The sequence below is a fragment of the Lissotriton vulgaris genome, unplaced genomic scaffold, assembly GCF_964263255.1.
Source record: "Lissotriton vulgaris unplaced genomic scaffold, aLisVul1.2 SCAFFOLD_3182, whole genome shotgun sequence".
NCBI lineage: Eukaryota > Metazoa > Chordata > Amphibia > Caudata > Salamandridae > Lissotriton > Lissotriton vulgaris.
The window spans coordinates 239,761-245,612 of record NW_028241688.1 but is presented as its reverse complement, the minus strand read 5'-3'; positions in this window follow the sequence as shown (position 1 = coordinate 245,612).

Below are 5,852 nucleotides of genomic sequence, written 5' to 3'. Positions count from 1 at the left end.
AGTACAGCCAGTGGGTCACCATTAATGGACACCGGGCCGAAGCCCTCCGCGACACGGGGGCCAGTGTGACCGCAGTCTGTTGCCATCTGGTGACCCCCGATCAAATCTTACCCAACGTCCTTTGTCCAGTACGGTCTGCGGACAACTCCGAAAGCCTGTGCCAGATGGCCCGCGTCCCCTTCGAGTGGGGGGGAGTGTCGGGCATGCTGAAAGTGACCGTCCGAGATGACGCCCCCGTGGACTGCCTCCTGGGGAACGATCTCGAGAGCTCCCCCTGGGCAGCCGTTGAACGAAGAGAGCACCTGGGGATGCTTGGGCTCCCTTAATGGGTCTGTGCGACGACCCGATCCATGGCCGCCCGCGCCATCCCATCCACCGAAGAACCCGAGTGGCCCGAACCTCCACCGCCTGTCGTCACTGAAGAAACCATCCCTGAACCCGGTCCACCGGGGTCCGACAACGAAGAGCCTGACCCACTCCGAGACCTTCCGGAGCTGGCCCAGTGGCGCCAAGAAGGTGACCCCACTCAGGAACAGTTCCGTAAGGAGCAAAGAACGTGTCCCTCCCTCGAGGGGCTCCGACAGCAAGCCATAGCCCAGAGCGCAGGGGATGCCTCGGGGCCCATTGGATCTATTGGGACAATGAGCTCCTCTACAGTGAGCAAAAGATTGCCAAACTGGGGGCCAGCCGGGTGCTGGTGGTCCCCCTCCGATTCAGAGACTTCCTCTTCAACCTGGCGCACGATGTGCCTCTCGCCGGGCACCTGGGGCAGGACAAGACTTACAGCCGCCTGGTGACCCATTTCTACTGGCCTGAGATGCGGAACGATGTGATCAACCACTGCCGGGCCTGCCCCACCTGCCAGGCCAGCGGGAAGAGCGTCCGTAAACTAAAAGTCCCCCTGCAACCCTTTCCAATCATCACCACTCCCTTTGAGCGGGTGGGGATCGACATTGTGGGGCCCCTGGAGCCCCGGACAGCGCAGGGTCACCGGTTCATTCTCGTCCTGGTGGACCATGCCACCCGCTATCCCGAGGCCATACCTCTCCAGACCGTGACAGCGCCCGTAGTGGGCCGAGCCCTGATGGGGATCTTCTCGCGGGTGGGCTTCCCTCGAGAGGTCGTCAGTGATCGGGGCACGAACTTTATCTCCAGATACATGAAGTCCCTATGGCAACAGTGTGGGGTCACCTACAAATTTACGACCCCCTACCACCCGCAAGGAAACGGACTAGTGGAACGATTCAATCGCACCCTCAAGGGTATGATCATGGGCCTGGCAGAGCCCCTACGCCACCGATGGGACGTGCTGCTACCCTGCCTCCTGTTTGCCTACCGGGAAGTCCCACAAAAGTCCCTGGGATTCAGCCCCTTCGAGCTCCTGTATGGGCACCCCGTCCGGGGTCCCCTCAGCCTGGTCACGGAAGGCTGGGAGGTGACCCCCCAAAAGGCTCCCCCCGATGTATACCGGTACCTCTTGACCCTCAGGAATCAGACTCAGAGGTTCCGAGAACTCGCCAAGACCAACCTCGAGGGCAGCCAAGAGGATATGAAACGCTGGTATGATCAAAACGCCTCGTCCATTGAATTCGAGCCGGGACAACAGGTCTGGGTCATGTCCCCGGTCGAACCTTGCGCCCTCCAGGACAAATGGACTGGACCCTTCAAGGTGGTGGAGCGCAAGGGCCCCGTCACCTACCTGGTGGACCTGGAGTCCCCCAGGAACCCCCTCCGGGTTCTCCATGCCAACAGACTTAAGCCGCACTTTGTACGATCAGAGCTTAGCCTCCTGATGGCTACCGACAGTGGGGCTGAAGAGGACTCAGAGCCCCTTCCCGACCTCCTAAAGACTCTAGCACAAGACGGCTCCGTGGAAGGAGTCCACCTCTCTTCCACCCTGACCCCAGCACAACGCCACAGCTGCCAAGACTTGTTGCAACAATTCGCCGATCTGTTCTCCCTCACCCCCGGGGTCACCCCCTGGTGCCTCCACGATGTCGACACCGGGGATAGCCCCCTATCCGGCACAGGGCCTACAGAGTACCCGATCGGGTACGCGCCTGCATCCAGTCGGAGGTCTCCAAGATGCTGGCTCTAGGAGTAATCGAGCCCTCCGACAGTCCCTGGGCCAGCCCGGTCGTGCTGGTCCCCAAGGCCGCTGCCCCTGGTAATGCCCCAGAACTCAGATTTTGTGTGGACTACCGGGGCCTGAACGCCGTCACCCGAACAGACGCTCACCCCATCCCCCGAGCAGATGAGTTGATCGACCGCCTGGGGGCCGCCCGCTACCTGAGCATCTTTGACCTGACCGCGGGCTATTGGCAGATCGGCCTCACCCCAGGCGCCCAGGAGCGATCCGCCTTCTCCACCCCGGATGGCCACTACCACTTCAAAGTGATGCCCTTCGGAATGAAAAACGCCCCCGCCACCTTCCAGAGGCTCGTGAACAAAGTATTGGCGGGGCTGGAGGAATTCAGCGCCGCCTATCTGGACGATATTGCCGTGTACAGTCTCCACTGGGCGGAACACCTCCAACACCTCCGGGAGGTCTTGACCGCCCTCCGGCGGGCAGGACTGACAATCAAGGCCAGCAAGTGCCAAATCGGCCAAGGGTCCGTGACCTACCTGGGGCACCAGGTAGGAAGTGGCCAGGTGGCCCCTTTCCAACTCAAGATCACAGCCATCCAGGCCTGGGAGCCCCCGGTCACCCAAACAGAGGTCCGAGCCTTCCTGGGGCTCACCGGATACTATCGGCGCTTCGTGAAGGACTATGGCAGCATTGTCGGGCCCCTCACAGAACTCACATCCAAGAAAACCCCCCCGAAAGTACACTGTACCCCTGAGTGTCAGGCCGCCTTTGAGAACCTCAAGTCCGCAATGTGCACCGCCCCAGTGCTCCAAGCCCCCGACTACAGCCGGGATTTTATTGTCCAGACCAATGCCTCCGATCACGGAGGCATTGGTCTTGGCAGAAACGTTTCCACAACAATTATTTACCATTTCTTTAGTTGATCATAAAAGTGAAGCTTTTTGGGGTTGGATACAACTTGGATTTCATTGCTCTCAAGACATCTCAGAGATTCAAGAAGGCGCGAGGTAGGAGTGGTGAGTTACGGCTCACTCCCCTCTGAAAAAGCGCCAGGGGGCTGCATTGCTGAGAGGTGTAAAAAGGGGAGTGGCCTCATTACACCTCTCTGCAACGCAGCCCCCTGGTGCATACTGGAGGTTCATGGTGGGCTAGTTGGCCCCCATGGACCCCCAGTATGCAAGGGGAATTAGTTCCCCCTCTGCAAACGTGCCCGTGGGCTGCGTTGCAGAGAGGTGTAAAAAGGATCGTGGCCTCATTACACCTCTGCAATGCAGCCCCCTAGCACATACTGGAGGTTCTAGGTGGGCTACTTGGCCCCCATGGACCCCCAGTATGCAAGGGGAATCAGTTCCCCCTCTGCAAACGTGCCCGTGGGCTGCGTTGCAGAGAGGTGTAAAAAGGATCGTGGCCTCATTACACCTCTCTGCAATGCAGCCCCCTAGCACATACTGGAGGTTCTAGGTGGGCTACTTGGCCCCCATGGACCCCCAGTATGCAAGGGGAATCAGTTCCCCCTCGGCAAATGCACCAGGGGGCTGCATTGCAGAGAGGTGTAAAAAGTGGCGTGGCCTCATTACACCTCTCTGCAATGCAGCCCCCTGGCGCATACTGGAGACCTCTCTTGCCCTGTCACTTCTCCTGCCCCGCCACTTCTTCTACCCTGTCACTTCTCTTGCCCGTTACTTCTCCTACCCAGTCATCTCTCCTGCCCCATCTCCTCTCCTTTCCTGTTGCATCACCTGTCCCGTCACTTCTCCTGCCCTGTCACTTCTCCTGCCAATTACTTCTCCTGCCCAGTCACCTCTCCTGCCCCATCACCTCTCCTTTCCTGTTGCCTCTCCTGTCTCGTCACTGCTCCTGACCTCTCACCTTTCTTGCCCCGTCACTTCTCCTACCCTGTCACTTTTCCTGCCTGTTACTTCTCCTGCCCAGTCACCTCTCCTGCCTCATCAATTTTCCTTTCCTGTCGCCTCTTCTGTCCCATCACTGCTCCTGCCTAGTTCACTCTGTGCACAACATTGACAAATTACACAAGGGGGGTAAGTTCCCCACAGTACTCTCTCTGGGGAAAGCTCCTCTGTATGTATGTAAATGTATAGGCATTTATATAGCGCACTACTTACCCGTAGGGTCCCAAGGCGCTACGACCGCTGCGAAACCCTTCCTGGCTTCCCTGAGAGATGGTCCCTTAATGGGTATCATGACAATTGGCCTGCCCTCAGTCTCTGAGAGCTCAGGGAGGGGCTGCTTCAGCCTCTGGAGTTCAACAGAGAAGTGCGAGCCGCCCCTGGCACCACACAAGCTGAATTAAAAAGTTATCGTTTTTAAGTAGGACTATTTTGCCGTCCCGGCATGCTTCTTTGGAAGAAAGAAGTAGCGGAACGGACTGAAATCATTTTTAAAAGTAGGGGCACGCCGTGCCCTTCTGATCCCGCCCACTTCTACCACTGGCTGCAATGATTCACACAACACAGGGGTTTCAAGCAGGGGCGTAACACAGGCCCCCGCAGCCCCCGCGTTGAAGGGGGGGCACTGAGCTTCAGGGGCCCCTCAGCAAACAGTACATTTATTTGCCTACAGCAGGATCCGTCTGGTGCTTTTAAAGTAACTTCCGTCGCCCGCTCCTCATAAATAACCCGGCGTATACATGATAAAATGTTGCGCGGCAAGGTAGGGTCAATATTGTTGTGCGCAGCCGCAGCATAACCTGCACGTGAGGCGGCCGGTGGAGGGGCTCAGTAATTCCAGGACTGGCTTTCTATTCAGCCTCACGATGCAGGATTCAAGGCAGTACTTATGAAGATAATCTAGCTAAATACGCACGTGCTGTGCTAGGGGTCTCCAGGTGAAGAGAACACTGCTGCAGGAAGTTACACATGAGGGGAACAGCAGAGTTGGACTTGGCAAATCTTAAGGGGGCACTGCAGCGGCCTGAAATGACAAACTAAAGAGAACAATAAAGCATCAACCATAAGGTGCGAAGAGCATGAAGAAGCGAAGAAGCACTGGCGAGGTCGAAAATCCTTCAGGAACCTCCATAGGAAGAGAACTCTAGCAGAGATGACCATTTGTAGGTGTGACCGCTGCAGGAACTTCAGTGGTGCCAGGTAGGAGCCAATGTCAAAACCACGAACACTTCTGTCAGCACACCCTGCTTTTTCAGCACTGGAGCGCGCAAAAAGCTCTACCCGTAAACCTCTACCTTGAACAGGTACACCCTTTGCTAATCCAGCTTTGGGCTCTACATACAGCTCCGTCAATGCTCCTCAGTCCTGACCTGGAGCGCCCCTGATAACACATTACGAGCACATAACTCTCCTATTGCACCTCAACCCTGCAGCATCCCATCAGTCCCACGCTGCTTACCACATTCAGCTCCATCAATGCTACTCAGTCCTGGCTAGGAGCACCCTTGACAACGCTGCACGAATACAAGCCCATAGCTCTCCTAATGCACCTCAGCCCTGCAGCATCCCATCAGTCCCGCGCTGCTTACCATACTCAGCTCCGACAATGCTCCTCAGTCCTGGCCTGGAGCACCCCTGACAACGCAGCACATATACAAGCCCGTAGCTCTCCTAATGCACCTCAGCCCTGCAGCATCCCATCAGTCTTGTACTGCATACCACACTCAGCTCCGTCAATGCTCCTCAGTCCTGGCCAGGAGCACCCCTGACAACGCAGCACGGATACAAGCCTGTAGCTCTCCTAATGCACCTCAGACCTGCAGCATCCCATCAGTCCTGCGATGCATGCCACATTC